The following is a 17,572-nucleotide window of genomic DNA, read 5'->3' on the forward strand; positions in this document are numbered from 1 at the left end:
GAACAGGCAGACTGACGAAATGCACTGCTAAGGGGAGCAGCGGGCGTGGCAGGAGAGGTCTGCGCGCCATGTGGGACCCTCGCCAGTGGCCAGGGAGCAGCCGGGGATCGAACCGGTGCTGCAGAGGCTGCGGGCAGCTTCACAACCCAGCGCTCAACCGCTGCACCACCAGGGAGGCCCCTGGGTGCTCTTTTAGAGAAGGGTCTGCCTATGCTAGCCGGTGCTGGGGGCTGGAGGGGAGACAGAGTGGGTGAGACAGTCATACTCCTGCCCTTGTGTATCTCAGCAGCTAGAGAAAAGCCCACAGCCATTATCCACAGTGTGACCTCACTCTGACGACAGTCACGACAGTGCTTGAACTCATTGAATTGGCTGTGAGTTTTGCCACTCTTTACTTTCCCATGGCAAATGTGGAAAATGAGTAACTCTCATTTTTCTTCCTATCTCATCAAATCAGTGTTCTGTGAATCAAAAAATCCACCCCCATCCATAGCCCTAGGTTTTAACTTTTGAAAAGTTTTTTCGTCAGCTATTTTATGTCATGACTAAGATCTCCCATTCGATGTAAAGGAGGGTTCTTTTTTTTTTTTAACTTTTAGCGTCATAGCTCTTAACTCCTTTTCTTACCTCAAATCTAATAGAAACTATGTATGCTTTCCCAGATTTTTTTTTTTTATGTTCTGATAAAAATTTTACATTCAGTGTCAACAGACTCCAGGTTTCCTTGAATCTAAAACCAGAACCTCCTTGGGGTAGAGCTTCATAATCCTTATTCTGAATCCATAGCACTAATAGGCTGGATTTGTGGAGTGTGTGGTGTAGACTCTTCCCCTTGCACCTTAACTGAGCACCTCTGTCCTGCACAAGTTGGTGTCTGCTTTTGGGGAAACCACTGGCTATTGCTTAGCTGAAATGACTGATTTTTTTAAAAAACCTTATTCCTTTCACACTAGCCTCCCATTTAAAGCCTTATTGCTTTGGCATTAGCACCCCAGCCCCTGGTGCAGAGGGCTGGCATGTGGAGGAGATGCCAGCCTGAGAACCATGGTACATTTCTAGCCCCAGCTCTGCTAGTTCCTGGGCTCCAGTCTCCTCATCTTTGAAATGGGTGGCTGGGGCTGAGTCTTTTCCAGAGTCCCTTAAATTGATGAAACTCTGTGATTCCAGCATGATCACCATTTCACTTTGATAGACCTCCTAAAGACTCAGCTGGACTCAGTGACCCCTGTATGTCCAAAGAGAGTCAGAGTGAGTAAGTATGAGTGTAAATGACTAGACATGTCTGTTGTCTTTCCTTATCTTACTAGCTTCAAAATGGTCACATGTTTGCTGAAATGGATACACTGATAACACTGTGAAACACCTTTTTCTTCAGAAAAAAAAGTTGCAATTTTAAAAGCTCTGTCTTTTTAAAAATTTTTATTTATGCATAGAATAACTGGGGTGTAGGCCAGAGGTGGTAGGGGGAGGTTTGAGAGGATCTACCAGGTACAGAGTGGGGAGCAGAACAGGGCAATTTACTGAAATATACTGCTGAGGGGAGCAGCAGGTGAGACAGGAGAGGTCTGCTGCACCATGTGGGTCACCTCCCAGGCCAGGGAATGAACTCAGGCCATGGATGATAGCACTGAAACTTAACTCCTAGGCTACCAGGGAGGCCTTAAAAGCCCTATTTTTATTCCACCTTTTCACTGTCTACATCTTCTCTATGTTCCTTTACCTTGGATTCTAAATGAAACACAACCTGTTTTTTCATTTGATCACTGCTGTGCTATCTTCACCTGCCAAGAGACATTTCAGCTTGGCCTGTCTATCATACCTTTTGACTTATTGCAGGCTCTGCTGCAAAACCTCCCTAAAAGCACATTTATCCTCCAATTAACATAGTTGTGGAAGTCCACCTCCTCACTCACAACTCTGTGGCTCTCAGCAATGTGGAAACACACTGGGAACCAAAAGGCACCATCCCCACCCTTACTCACGACCACACACACCCCCAGAAAATGAAGCCTAAGCTGGGTCAAGTGGCACCATTCAAGGGAGTAAATGTCTGTGCCAGTTCTGAAAAGCAGTATCCACATGTGGATGTACGGGATTAAGGCACTGGTAGAAGGAAAGATTAGTCCAGAATATCAAGCAGCTGTTTCCATGAAATTGTGACGCTGAGCTTGGATGAGGTGAACAAGGTGTAGGGACATTTGTGCGATTCTCCATAGAAGAGGATGTTCTGCACACAGTGGAGGTCCCTGGCTGTCTTCACAAAATGCTAACTCTCTTACCTTGCTCGTCCTCTATCAGGACCACCAGCTCAGCAGCTCAGAACAGGGATGCTGGCCAGGTGAGTGGTCAACACCCGTGGTTTAAGGCTTGAGCAAGTTACTTCATCTGCCTGAGCCTCACTGCCCCAGGTGCCCATGGAGGGATGCGTCTACTTATTCCTAAGGTTGTAATAAGGAATAAGCCGGTTAGAACACATCATGCCTGGCCCAGGGGGAGCCCAGTCTATAAGTGTTTACTGTAATTTTAATGTACACATTAATGATCTTGTATATTTCAAGAAACCATATAATCACTCACATCTGATCACACAAAGCAATCTCGTAAAACACTTTTTATTTTTATTTATTTATTTATTTATTTTTAAATCCTTATTATTCTTTCACAGTATAGGATTTCTCCCCTCAGCTGCAGCCACCATAGTTTTCCCACCACCGAAGTGCCCACAGTCCTCGATCACCCTCCACCACTCTCTCCTCCTCTACCTCTCTTTACCCCCTAAAAATTCTTAACATGTTGAAAAGTTGTTTGATCTTGAAAAGTTTTTAACAATTTCAATATGCACTTTTCTCTTGAACCCAAAGAAAACTAAAGAAATCGTTTAGAAAATTATTCCCAGCGAAATATTCTGTTGTGCCTTTTAGCAGTTACTTACGACTTACAAATGAGGATAAACCAAAGCATTTTTTAATTTGGTGTGTACATTTTTTTCTTCAATAACCTCAAATTTACATAATGATTCAATGTATACTGTAGTCAGTGTCTCTTGACTGCTACTTTTAAAATGACACAGGCAACTTTGCACAGTGACAATATCATAGCCAATGAGGTTTAGCCAAGGCATGATTAGTGCTCATTTAAATGACAAGTGCAACATGGCAGATGTGCAGGTTCCAGGTACCTGTGTGATGACTGAGGCCATTAGGATCACAGCTAATGACGCCTAATTATGAGCCTGCACCTGACTAAATGCTTTGCACTCATTGTGTCACTTCATCTTCACAACAACCTTTTAAGAGGTTCTATCATTATCTCCATTTTTAGAGAAGTCACGAAGACTTAAAGAGGTTAATAACTCATTGCCCAATATTATATAACCATCACAATGGTGGAGGCAGCAATGGCACCCAGGCACATGAAAGCAAGAGAATACTGAACATAACAGACCTATCACTTAGATCCACTAAATTGTTAACATTTACCGCATGTGCTTTGTTTCTCTCTGTCACTACCTATCTACCCATCCGTCTATCCATCCATCCATCTACCCACCCACCTGTCCACATGCTCTTCCATCCATCCATCCATCCATCATCTATTTATCTACCTACCTACCATCTATCCATCCATCCATCCATCCATCCATCCATCCATCTCTCTCTCTCTCTCTCTACCTACCATCTATCTATCTATCTGCCTGTCTACCCACAACTTGGGCATCTCACCTCTAAATGCTTCAACTTTTATCTCCCAAGAATAAGAACATCCCCCTGTACACTGAACATAGGATCATAGTGGCCAAGTGTTTTAAAACCCAGATATGGAACCACACTTTGCACAGTTCCAGAGGATTCCTGCCAGTAGTATTCTCTACTTTTACTCTATGATAATTACACTTTTTTGAGCTGAGATCTACATCAGAATCCTCTGAAATAGCCCATTACTAATCTGGAATACTAACAAAATTTAACATATTTCCATATTGATAAGTCTCTCCTACATGAATTGCTGAGTTGCAAACAGCGATGCAACAGGCAGTAAGGATAGACCCCTCTCTGCATTCACCAACACCCCTCCTCCGCACCCCCCCCACACACACCCCTTCTCTAGAGAAGAGACATGCTTCACAGCAGCATTGAGGTGTGCCCTGACTGAGGATGGACAGCTAACCCACTGGGGGGAGGCAGAAAGGGAGGTTCTCACCAAGAACTTAAGTAAGCTCAGTGTCCAGCAGTTTGCTCCTCAGGAGAGAGAAATAATGCCAGGTGGGCAAGCCTATGTGAAGAGCAGTTTGAAGTAGGTTGTGCGTGGCATTGTCTTGAGGAGACTTGGTGGAGCACTGAACCTCGGCCTTCTTTTGAGGAGGGAAGTCATTGAGTGAAATGGCTGTGGGGTATAAAAGATACAGGGATGTAAATGGTGTGGTCTTTGCCTTGTCACACAGGGGGTCCTGTACATGGAGGGTCCCCAGAAAGTTACTTTTTAAACAGGCAAAGCTAAATAACCCCTTTGTTCCCAGAACTTGCTTCATTTTTCTAACATAGTTCTTGGGACATGCCTGGGGGGTGATTATGGTGTTTAGAAATAGAAAATATATGAACCATGGCTTGTAGAAATAGAAAAGTGGATTTTTTCCCATGATGCCATGTGACGAACAGTTACACATAACCTGGTAGCTTCCAAAGGAGGCATTTTATTGAGATTCAGTGTTGAGAATAAGCATGGTGAGGTCAAGGACACAGAGGACAGCTCCTAGAAGAGGGGTCTCATGGAGATGACAGAAGATTCTGGGGCTGAGAATCCACCATCATGCTTTCCCCAGGGGGAGGGATGCAAAGGGGGGAGGAAAAAATATGGAAATAAATTACTAATGCAAAGGGAAAATTGGTGTTATAATTATCTAACAGTTTAAGGTCTTAGGCACATGGGAAACCTCTTGTGTAGAGATGCAAGGAGATAAATGGCCACACTCTAAAGCCATAAAATGCACCTCTCCGGGGTCCTCTTTCCTGCCCCTTATTTTCATCCGTGTTTGTTAGATAACATTTTCTCAGAACTTCAGGTCTGAAGCTGAAGCAGAGTGCAGTCAGCATTCTCAGGAGGACCCCCACTATGATCCTGGGGTCCAGGAGAGGGGGCTGGACACTGGCTGCTTGCTGCACAGAATGACTCTGGGAGCAGGGTGGGGAGAGGGGGTTCCTCAACTGGTTTTTTTCCACATCCTTATCTGAAAAGTGAAGGTATTAATCATTGTCCATAATAAAACTGTTAGAGGGTAACTTAGCTTATAAATATGCTCCCCACGTCATTTTAGTAAAAACTTCCTGCTATTAAAATTAAGAAGCGCAGAATAACCCTTTCAGGCCAGTACAGTGTTCCTTCTCACGTGAGCCTCCGTTGAAGGGTCTTCAGGATGTGTTCCCAGGGGTCCTTCCTCTCGAGTCCTCATGGTACCCTTGGTTTCACAGGGTGAAAATCATGACTGATTGTATCTTTTAAAACACTCATTTTCTGAATTTCAGAATGCCAGAAAGTATGTTATCTTGGGACTGTTTGAAGCCCAAACCAGTCTTTTCCATAAAGAACTTTGAATTTAGAAATAATAGGTACTTTTATTTGTAGAATTCATAATTAGAACAATCAAGAAAAGGAGTAGTCGACACTTAAGGGAGAAAAGTAACAAAAAAAAATATGACACTGTGAGTTTATATTTGTCCCAGCAGTGGGTCCTCCAGGGAATTTTTCTTCAATATAAAGCAAATGATATGAAAAGTAATCACCATTCACCAAGAGGTCAGGATGGGGATTATTCCTACAAAGCCATCCCTTTTACTTGTAGGAGAAGCACTTGTGTGCTTTTGAATGTGACCGCAGTTAGTTACGGTTTCAATCCCTTTTTAATGATGGAATTCTTGTGAATTCAAGAGGAAACATAATACTCTGTCCCATTTCCTGACAGCACAGAAGTTAACTTTAAAATCAATTACTGAGATGTAACACAGAAATAACCTTATTCTGCAGAAACATGATGAAAAACTTCACCAGAGTTAAGTAAACACATTTTAGAACCTGGTCACTTGACTCTTTCTTTTTGTCCTAGGCGAATGAAGGCCTTTAGGAAGAATTACTAAGAACTTAAAACACTTTATGTGAGGTTTTGTAGCACACAGAGAGATGCAAATAAGAGGTCTGAACCCCAAAAACTCAGGTGATCCCGTTTTAAACACTTCATTGGTGGCTATTTTATGCCAGATGTGAAAAGGGTGAGCCCCCAAACTATTTGGAGAATGTCCTTCTCTTTTCTCAAATGTCTCTGGAACCCCATTAAAATTTACCTACCCAGGGTCCTTTTCTCCTCAGTCCTTGATCTCTGTTTTAGGTAACTAACCTAATAAACAGAGAAACCTGGCCCTTTTCCTTCTCCAAATAATCTGCATTTCCGGACTATTCACCTGAAACCTTACCTTGCATCTCCCACTCAAAGGAGATGTTTCTAATGGTAAAGAAATTCAGACTAGGGGCCTCCCTGGTGGCGCAAGAGGTTAAGCATCGCACTGTGAAGCAATCCGCAGCCTCTGCAGCACGAGTTCAATCCCTGGCCCGCCAGGGAGCAACCCACATGGCGCAGCAGACCTCTCCTGCCTCGCCCGCTGCTCCCCTCAGCAGTGATTTCAGTCAGTCTGCCTGTTCTGTTCCCTACTCTGTCTCTGGTGAATCCTGTCACCCCCCACATCTCTGGCCTGTACCCAACTCTTGTGTGCATAAATAAATAAATCTTTTTAAAAAAATTTCAGATTAATGGAAGGGAAAGCAGTGTAAGGGACAGAATTGGGGCCAGTCATGGGTTGAAGAGGCCAATTGTGTTTGCAGCTGCCTTTGTCATTTGCCCTGAGGTTAAAGGTAACCAGGAAATAGTTTTTTCCAAAGGGTATGACAAGCCCACATTTTCTCAGGATCTTGATTTTTGCATACCTACCTTGATTTTTGCTGCTAGTTTTCATAATCTAGACCAACACAGCAACTTTAGAATATAGGGAATCAGAACAAGTTGTGGTGGAAAAGCCAAATACTGCCTTTCTTTTTTTGTTGTTTTTTTTTTGTTTGTTTTTACCAAATGATGTTTACTGAGATAAATTAGGTTTTCATCTTTGTACAGATACTGCTTTCTTAGGCAATTATATACACTATTTGCTTTTAGTGAATGGATTCAAGTATGAATTAGCATTGAATTTCATGTTAACGATGATGTTTTTGACTGGTACATAAGAAAATTAAATTAGAAAGGAAAAATATTTCAAGAAAATTATCCAAGCTAAATCATTTTCATTTTCAAAAGCATAATGACATTACTTTTCACCTACTCCAATGGCTTTGGAATTAGAATATGTGTTGCTACACCAATAGCAGGTCATGTATTTCATTAGAAATAGGTTTATATTCACTTTACAAAAACCAATTTATAGTTTACAAATACTTGTATATTTCAGGATGAATAAAATGAAGGCTGTCCCTTGATAGCACTGGATATAAAATTCAACCACTGTGACTATTATTTTTTAAAAAAATGCATGTTACACAATTCTGACATGAGAACATTAAGTGGCTGGTTTAGCACCAAAATGAGATTATATAGAAATACATATAAAATTGTGATATAAACTTATGATTCATATATGAAAAGAGATCTGTAGTGACAATCTTCAGACATTATAGCTGAAAACATCTTTCCTGGCAAATATATAAGGTAAGAATAAAAGGATATAGAGAAAGCATGTGAATCCCCTCCCCTAAAAAAAATCACCCCTAAAAAAAAAACAAAAAAAAAAAAAACATAATTTAAGGAAAATTTTCCCAGAATGCTGTTTCAGTCTACTTCTAATAGAGGGAAAGTAGACATCCCACAAGGTATTATCTGGTATATAGAATGCTTCATCTTGGGAGATTTTTATCCAAGGAGAGAATAAATGGTTTTGTTACTGTCAGTGACTAATAAATTCTCACAAGTACTAGACTTAATTTGGAACCTATCCTCAACTATTAAAAGATTTTTGCTATAGTAAAGTTTCTATGGATGGTGGATCTTTTATTTTGTGGGCCTGGAAGTATTGGGGAGTATGGGGGTTTTAAAGAATGTCTTTAGAACTACCTTAGTCAGGAACACTACTCTGATTCATGTTGCAGAATCCATATAAATTTCTATTGCTTTGCTCCACATTGCAAAATATGCTTGTCACATTATCAAAATGGTTAGCAGTTGTCACTGTTGACTACCCTGTTTATGAGTGTGTATAATTCCTCTTCTTCTATTCTGTTGGCTGGGTGACTGTACTGGCTCCAGAGTCATTTTGTTCTTATAACCTCATGACATCGTTCTCTGCCCAGTGCCTTGGCTAGTGGACTAGTCTTTGTTGGCTGTGATCTCTATTTTCTGTTCAGACACAGCAATTCTGCTGGCTAGTTAGCTTGGGTCCTCCTTGCAAATCGAGGCAATGACACTGAAAATGAGCACAGTTTCAACCTGATGGAGAAATGACTTTGGGGTCATTCTCCTATCTCCAGGTCTACAAATATACCCTTAAAAAGACTCTGCTGGCATATTGTATTTTCTTTTTTCTGCCTTCAGGGGTTAATGTTTTCTATCCATAATTATGGGTTTTTTTTAAAGATTTATTTATTTATTTTATACAAGAACTGGGGTACAGGCCAGATGCGCAGGAGGGTGAGAGGATTCACCAGAGACAGAGTAGGCAACAGAAAAAGCAGACTGATGGAATACACTGCTGATGGGAGCAGCGGGAGCAACAGGAGAGGTCTGCCGCACCATGTGGACCTTCGCCGGCAGGCCGGGATTGAACCAGCGCTGCAGAGGTTGCGGACAGCTTCACAGCACAGCACTCAACCGCCTGCGCCACCAGGGGAGGCCCCGTAGTCATAATTAAGTTTTAAGATTGTGTCATAGATGAAGACAAACTGCTCATTTCTGTGCAGTTTTAGGAATTCAGCATGCTTGAGAAATCTGTCTTGATAACACAGTGCCATGGTGTCTGTTTGAGCGCTGAGACCAAAGGGGACCTTCATTTTAGCATCCCTTTTGAGTTTAAGCCAATGAAAAAATTTTAAGCTGCCAGAATTTCAAACAGTCTAGCATATTGTGAAAAGCACTTGTCAATTTCCTGAGCACTCTAATCAGACAATTCCTATTCTATAAAAAAAAAAAGATAAAAAAAATCTAAGTACTCTAGTAAATGCAATTCTTTTAGTAACTGTGCTCCAATGTCACTTATAAGATTAAGAATAAAATGTGTAGGAAGTAGGAAGACTAGTATACAAGCAATTCACCTTAAAAACAGGTTAGAATCTGCTCTCTAAAAGGTTGAAATATATTGGCTAGAAAGCAACTAACACTAGGATATTAATATGTATTTATTGAGCATTTACTGTGTCCAAGTCCCTGGGGTGAGGGGATGGGATGGGGGGGGATCCTTTTTATTACAATCTCTATTGACTGAAAATCTGTAAAATTAACTAAAATCCTGACTGGACATAAGTTAATCAAAGCTCTACATCGTTTTTTTAAAAAGATTTATTTATTTATGCATACAAGAACTGGGGTACTGACCAGAGGTGTGGCGGGTGTGAGGATTCACCAGAGACAGTGGGGAACAGAACAGGCAGGCCCACCGAAATACACTGCTGAGGGGAGCAGCTGGTGAGACAGGAGATGTCTGCTCGCCATGTGGGTTACTCCCTGGCCGGCCGGGGGATCGAACTTGTGCTGCCGTGGCTAAAGCTCTACATCATTAAGTTAATTCATCTCAGAAAACAGCAAAGTTAAAAAAAAATTCTTACCAGTGAAAATGATGTGTTTCCTTGGCTTGGGAATTTCCAAACCACGATATTCTGCCCTATCAAAATAGATATTCACTGGGGAATTTTTAACTTTATACATTTCTTTTGAACTTAATCACAGTTTTACATCTAGCCAGTTTCATGATTAAATAAAAGAGAAGGTGATTCCCCTCATGTGCTGTAGGAGACCACATAATTGAGGTTGTACTCTAACCTATAACCTCTAGGATCTGCTATAGTAACACTGAAACCAGAAGCTGTGGGAATGTCACTTTAGGTAAGAGAGTAAAACCAGTAAAATTGGGCTTTAACAGGAAGTAACAAATTCATCTTTTTCTTTTTTAATCTACTCTGTGCTAAATGAAACCGTCATTAAGTCATGCTTCCTGTACGTAGGTACAGCCCCTGGGTAGTGCTTTCCCCAAAAGAATCTGTAAATAGCAGACAGGGACATTTTTATGATGGATTCATTTGTAGGCAAGACCTTCACTGACTGTATCTTCTGTCCTGAAAAATATAGGTGAAACCTCAACTATTTATTACAGGAGGAAAACCTTTGTAAAATAGGTTAATTGAGTTTTAATGTTCATAACTTATAAAGTACTGTTTTGAGTATGTCGGATCTTCCCTTAGAGTCAAGTTCCCCAGTAAGACACAAATCAGAAAAGACAGTTGTGTGTGTCAGAATTCAAGATCCTCCTTTGCACGCTAGCATTTGGGGACTTGGAAGAGCAGTCTTTTTTTCGTTTTTAAAGATGATACATGTCCATAAGTAATTCAGAACTACAGAAGTCTTCAAATACACTTCAAGGTAAAAAAAAAATAGCTTTTCCTTGCAGATTTCTCTGCCCTTTTTAACAAGTTACTTCCTGGGATGTAATGAGCTCCTTCCTTAAAAAGAAAACTATTTTTGCTTTCAGATTTATATTCTATCACTCCCACTTTATTATTTTTTAAAAGATTTATTTATTTTATGCAGACAAGAACTGGGGTACACGCCAGAGGTGTAGGGGGTGAGAGGATTCACCAGAGTGGGCAAGAGAACTGGCAGACTGACTGAAATACACTGCTGAGGGGAGCAGCAGGAGAGACAGGAGAGGTCTGCTGCGTCATGTGGGTCAGACCCCTGGCCGGGGATGGAACTCACACTGCAGTGGCTGTGGGTAGCTTCGTCTTAACTCCTTGCGCCACCCGAGAAGCCCCCTGTGGCTCCAACTTTAAAACTGCATGTGCATACACAATCATTTCTCTCTCTCTTGCAGGTGGCGCAAACCAGGAAGGGGAAATCTGTGGTTTCGATTCTCTGTGCTTCATCCTCTGATGCTGGAGGATTGCTGTGGGCTATATGCTGTTAATGCTAATCGTGATAGGGGTTTTTACCTTGACTGACTCCTACATGTTAGCATTAACAGGGTATGATGCCTGTTACTAGCATTCACATGGAACAATCTGCGGCCGTGGGAGGGTGACAAAGAAGCATGAGTCACTGGCTGGATAAACTTAGACTTCAGGGTTTGTAACGTTCTCATTTGTTAATCATAACCTGGTCACTGGGATATTCCACATTAAGTTTTAGAGGAAGGGCCTTTAAAAGATTTATCAACAGTAGTCTGAATGCAGACATTTTACTTCAATCTTGTTTTTAGTCTTTACAGGAAAATGTGTTCATATCACTTTTTTAGTCTTTTTTTAAATTTTTTAAACTTATTTTTTTTTACTTATGGAGGTAACATTGGTTTATAATACTGTATATGATTTAGGGGAATAGGTTCACACCTGGTTTGTTCATTGTAAGTATTCATAAGCTTTCTTATTGATACAACTGGAAGAAATATAGACTAAATAAGTTCTGAAACAAATTTCCAAGCACCTTTGTAGTTAAGAATAGTTATATCAGAAATGTACCTTTTAAAAAAAAATTAGAAATTAGTATTCCCCCTCAACTTTTTTATTTAGACAACTTCAGTTTAAAATAAATACTTGTATTTGAATCTTAAGAGAGAATGAGAGACTATGATGAAAGACTATGATGTTGAATTTTTTTTTAAGATATTTAAAGGTGAGGAGATATTTATTTTTTTAATTTTTTTAAGATTGATTTATTTATTTATACAAGCACTGGGTACAGTCAGAAGCGCGGGAGGGTGAGAGAATTCACCAGAGCCAGAGTGGGGAGCAGAGCAGGCAGAAGGACCAAAGTACACTGTTGAGGGGAGCAGCGGGCAGCAGGAGAGGTCTGTGCGCCATGTGGGACCCTCCTCAGGTGGCCAGGGAGCAGCCGGGGATCGAACCAGCGCTGCAGAGGCTGTGGGTAGCTTCGCAACCCAGCGCCCAACCACTGCGCCACTGGGGAGGCCCTGATGTTGAATTTTTTTAAATGAAATATTTTTAATAGTTTGCATGGTAAATGATGTCTAAGAGCTACTTCTTTGTCCTTTCCCTGCAACACTCAATGATTTCATTAAAAATTTGAAATTTTCAATTTCAAATCCAATTCCAAGTTTAAGTTCAAACACTTAGCCACAATGCATAGTGAATCCACTTGTCTTTTCTGTTTCTTCACCCACAGAATAGAGCTAATGCTTTCCAAGGTTGGTGTGAAGCTTATACAAGCTAGAGAAATATTTTGTGACATATAGTGTTTTATAGTTTTATAGTAAAACCTAGAAGCTAGCCCTCCTACTTGGATAGAGAAAAGCTAATTATTTGATTTAATGGATGTTTAAGGTTTGGATTTCTATGCATTTTTCTCCATAATTGACAAGTAAATAGCCCAGTTTGTCAGCATGTTGAATGTATATTTGTATTAGCAACTCTTCCCAACATTTTATGAAAGTTTGCAGTATAATCCAATAAATTTCTTGAGTCTCTAGTTGATTAAAAAAAACTTTTGTTACGGTCTTTTTTTCTTATAAAGTACAAACTGTAATTTCAGAAGTTATTTACACATAACGAGACAATGGGGAAATGATGGGACCAGTAAGGGGGTGTTCCTGAGTCCTGGGACAGACACAGCATTCTCATCTGAGAGCACCCCGTCTCCCTTCTCCCAGCTACCACTTCTGCCCATGTCCCGCGTACTGCCTAGACAGTCTCCCCTAACCCTAGCACTGAACTTTTGGCCCCAGGGTGCCCCCAAATAGATGTTTCTTTGGATTTTATCTGTACTATTAACCTACAAGGGGAGTCCTTGCTTTGAGTCCCAGTTCTTCAAAACCCTGTTTGCAAGCCTGCAGCCACAAAGTCCCAGAATGTTAGGTCTGGAATAGATGAATTTAGTATTACCTTCCTGCTGTTATAATGAAAGGTTATGAACATCAAAGAGACAGGTTAAAAAACAACTGTGCTGTGAAAGACCTTATTTGAACAGCACTAGACCATACAACATGAAATCTAGGTGAGTTACTCCTTGCCCTTGCTCTATGTGCAAAATTAAACTTCAAATAAAGTATTCAATTAAATATGAAAAGCAAAACTTTCAAGTATTAAAATATATAAAAAATGTCTTACAACTTCAAGTTAGGAAAGCTGTCTTCAATTTCTCAAAGAAATACAAATCACAAGGAAAAGATGAATAATTCTGTATGTTAAGATTAAAGACAGCATAAAGTTAAAAGATAAGCCAGATCAAAGAAGATATGTGTACTGACAAAGGTTTAACTTTCTGAATATATAAGGAACGACTCTTAAAAAAAAAAATTAGGCAAAGGCTATAAACTGATTAACTTATAGATGAAAGCTTACTGGATAAATTATAAATGTGCAGATGTCATCTTTATACGCTCAGTATTACATGAATTAAATGAGACAGGGTTATGCGTATGCATCTAAGCAAATATTCAAATGTGTGACAAGTGTTTGTAAGGGAGGAAACAGGAACCATCACCCTGCTGAGAGGGAGTAAACTAGCACTATTGTGGGAACAACTATTGTGGGAACAAATAATGTTTAATGAAGTTGAAGATGTGTGCTCCATTCTAGACACAAACCCTGGACACTGTCAAACATACACAAACATACACAATATTTCCTGTGGAACTGTTTGTAGTACTAAAGTCAAGACATCCTCAGTGTTCAACAATAAGAGAATTAACTGTGCAATTAATCATGCAGTATATGGCCTATAGAATTCCACACGACCCTATGTGTACCAATCAGCCACAGGTATACTCACTCCATATATATCAACATGATAAATGTGAAAACAATGCTGAGCAATGAAAGCAAATTGCACCAAATGCCCAAAAATAGACAACTGGATCAAAATTTGGTACATACACAATGGAATATTACTCAGCAATCAAAAAAGATAAACTCATGCAATTTGCAGCAACATGGATGGAGCTGGAAGGGATCATGCTCAGCAAAATAAGCCAGAAAGAAAAAAAAAATACCGGATGGTCTCACTCATAGCAGGAATTTAGAAAACCTAAATAAGGGACCAGGAAAAAGACTAATTATAATAAAGTAAAAATCAAAATCAACAAGCAACTGTAAACCAGAGACACACTATGGGGGGGGGGGGGCAGGGAAGGAGGGTACAATTGTATGGGGAATATAAAAATAAAAAAATTAAATTAAATAAAAATTTTTTTAAAAAAGCAAATTGCAAAAGAATTTGCATTATGAAATCAATAATGTTCCTCTTGGGGGTTCTTTTTTCTCGCTTATTGCAATATCATTTGATTAATATTTATTTTGAAAACAAAGTCATCCATTGTAAATCATGAAGGGTAAAGATGGCATAAACGGGATAATGATTCTTCTTAGAAGGCAATGCCAGGAGGAAGACTTTCAATGGATAATCTTCCTTATTTAAAAACAAGATGGTGTGAATAAGGCAGAACATTAAGAATAGTTCAATTTGGGTAGTGGTTATTTGTCAATATTCTTGGGTGCAAACAATAGGATCTGCTCTTCCTAGCATAAGCAAACAACAGACCCTCATGTCCCAGGCTCAGTGACCAGACTGGAATCAGAATTCACATTAACATCAGAGGCCAGAACATAATTGAATTATTTCAAAGTCAATAAAAAAGTATTTTGTCCAGCCAAACAGTTGATCAAATCTAACTTGTAAAATAAAGACACCTTAGACGTGCCAGAGCTCAACTCTCTGACACTTTCCCTTAGGATGGAACATACCATGGTCTCCAGCACAATGAGAACATTAATCAGGGAACAGATGGATGTGGACTCTAGGGGAAAGTAGATTCTACCCAGAGAAGAAATAAGTTCTTCAGATGAAACCTATGCACCAAAAAAAGCAGAGCTCAGACTACAATGGGAAAAAAGATTTTGATATATTTTTTAAAGATTTATTTATTTATGCATACAAGAGTTGGGGTTCAGGCCAGAGGTGCAGGGGTGAGAGGATTCACCAGAGAGTGGGGAGCAGAACAGGTGGATCTACTGAAATACACTGCTGAGGGGAGCAGCGGGCCCGACAGGATAGCTCTGCTGTGCCATGTGGGTCACCTCCCTGGCCAGGGATCGAACTCGTGCTGCATTGGCTGTGGATAGTTTCATAGTGCTGACACTTAACTCCTTGCGCCAGTAGGGAGGACCAGATTTTGTTATTTTTTAAAATACGTATACTCAGAAGAAAACAAGGAACTCCTCTAATACATGGAAACTGCTCTCAAGGAACTTGAAAAAGAAGAACAAAAAAAAATCCAAGTCAGTAAAAGGAAGGAGATAATAAAAATCAGAGCAGAAATAGAAATAAAAAAGACATCAATAAAATAGAAATCAAAAAGACAGTGCAAAAGATCAATAAAAGTAAAAGCCCATTCTTTCAAAAAATAAAATAGACCGTGAGCTAGGCTCACTAAGGATAAGAGGGAGAAAACTCAAATAAATAGCATCAAAAATGAAGGAAGAGACATTACAACAGACTCTGAAGAAATGCAGAGGATAGCTATGAACATTTAAATACAAACAAGTTAAAAAAATCCAAAAAAATTTAAAAAATCCAAAAGCAGCAAGAGCTGGTGAGGATATGGAGAAAAAGGTCATATGGATCTGCCATACGACCCAGTAATTCTACTCCTAGGAATCTACCCAAACAACACAAAAACACTAATTTGAAAGGAAACCTGTATGTTTATTGCAGCACTATTTACAACAACCAAGATAAACAATCCAAATGCCTCACAACAGATGAATGGACCGAGAAGATATGGCATATGCACAGTGGAATCAAGTAATCAAAACATGTAAACTCAGGCCATTTGCAGCAACAAGGATGGAACTGGAAGGGATTATGCTAAGCGAAGTAAGTCAGAAGGAGAAAGATAAATACCAGATGGTTTCACATATATGTGGAATATAGAGAAACCAAACAAACTGTGAAAGCTGACTATAGATCCGGGGCATCCAGGAGGGGAGGGGAGAGGGCAGAGGAAATAGGAGGGGTCAAACAGGAGGGGAAGAACACAATGGACTAGGACTAAGACTACCAGAAGTGGAGTGTGGTGGGGTGGGAGGAGAGGGGGGTCCAATGGAGGATGACAGGGATTTTGGTGGTGGGTGTGGTGAAGTAACATATTTGTAAAAGTGTAAACATATACCCTTAAGATACCATATGTTGGGGCCTTCCCGGTGGCGCAGCGGTTGAGCACTGGATTGCGAAGCTGCCAGCAGCCTCTACAGTGCCGGTTCGATCCCCGGCCGCCGGCGAGGGTCCCACATGGCGCGCAGACCTCTCCTGCCGCCCGCTGCTCCCCTCAGCAGTGTACTTCGGTCCTTCTGCCTGCTCTGCTCCCCACTCTGGCTCTGGTGAATTCTCTCACCCTCCCGTGCTACTGACTGTACCCAGTGCATGTATAAACAAAACAAAACAAACAAACAAATAAATAAATAAAAACATGCCTCATAAAAAAAAAAAAAAGATACCATATGTTGTAAACTCATATTACTCAATAAATATAACTTTAAAAAAGAACATTTTAGGGCCTCCCTGGTGGCACAAAGGGTTGGGACACAACCTATGAGGCTGTCCACAGCCTCTATAGCATGAGTTCGATCCCCGGCCGGCCAGGGAGCAACCCACATGGCATGGCAGACCTCTCCTGACTCACCCGCTGCTCCCCTCAGCAGTGTACTTTGGTCAGTCTACCTGTTCTGTTCCCAGCTCTGTCTCTGGTGAATCCTCTCAACCCCCACACTTCTGGCCTGTACCCCAGCTCTTGTATGCATAAATAAATAAATCTTAAAAAAAATTTTTTTTAAATTCAAGAACATATCAAGACCTCAAATTTAAACATTACACATGAAATTATTGCTATAGAATATAATCAATTTCATTGGTTATTGTGTTGGTTTGAATAATTGTATAAAAAATGGTCACCTTAAGGAACACAAAGCATGTATGCAGGACAGCTATAGAAAATGACTGAGATTGGGCCTCCCCTGGTGGCACAGGCGGTTGAGCGCCGCGCTGTGAAGCTGTCCACAGCCTCTGCAGCGCTTGTTCGATCCTGGCCAGCCGGCGAGGGTCCCACATGGTGCAGCAGACCTCTCCTGCCTCGCCCGCTGCTCCCCTCAGCAGTGTATTTCGTCAGTCTGCCTGTTCTGTTCCCCGCTCTGTCTCTGGTGAATCCTCACCCTGTACCCCAGTTCTTACATAAATCTTTTTTAAAAAAAGAAAATGACTGAGATTTCATTTTTCTTTTAACATTCTCTTTAATCCTTCCAATTAATTAAGCATTTTTATATGGACTAA

Source organism: Talpa europaea (assembly GCF_964194135.1).
Source record: "Talpa europaea genome assembly, chromosome: 4".
Lineage (NCBI taxonomy): Eukaryota > Metazoa > Chordata > Mammalia > Eulipotyphla > Talpidae > Talpa > Talpa europaea.